Genomic DNA, 541 nt, shown 5'->3' with positions numbered 1-541 from the left:
AAAAATTCAAAACAAATGGAGAAAACAGGGAAAAGAATTTAAAAATGAATAAAAAGAAATAGAATAACCTCAGAAACGAACTAAACAAGAAAGAAAAAATAAGAAAATAAAAGATAAACAACGGATTCAAAACAAAAACAAAAAAAACAAAAGGACAAAACAAAAGACAAACAAATGAATGAAAAGCGAAATTAAGATCGACAGTTTGATCGACAGATGAATTTTCAAAAAACCGGGAATATATTCCCAAAACCTTGATCTTTTTAAAAAATTTTCTCTCTTTTCTCTCTTTTTTCCCCCTTTTACCCCTTTTTTTTAAATTTTTTCTTTTTTTTTTTCCCTTCCCCGGGCTTTTTTTTCCATTTCTTTTTTTTTCCTTTTACCGATGTGACATAAAAATTTTTTTTTCTGTAAAAGAGTACTTTGTTGCTATTAATTAAAAGGCCAAGTTTAAAAGGCAGTATTTGGTCACCCATTCATTGTATCGCTTTGCTCCTTGTTGGTAACAATGATGATTGTAATAGTAGGAGTAGTAGAAGGA

The sequence above is a fragment of the Penaeus monodon genome, chromosome 29 (assembly GCF_015228065.2).
Source record: "Penaeus monodon isolate SGIC_2016 chromosome 29, NSTDA_Pmon_1, whole genome shotgun sequence".
Taxonomy (NCBI): Eukaryota; Metazoa; Arthropoda; class Malacostraca; order Decapoda; family Penaeidae; genus Penaeus; species Penaeus monodon.
The sequence above is the reverse complement of the archived record's forward strand: the minus strand, read 5'-3'. Positions refer to the sequence as shown.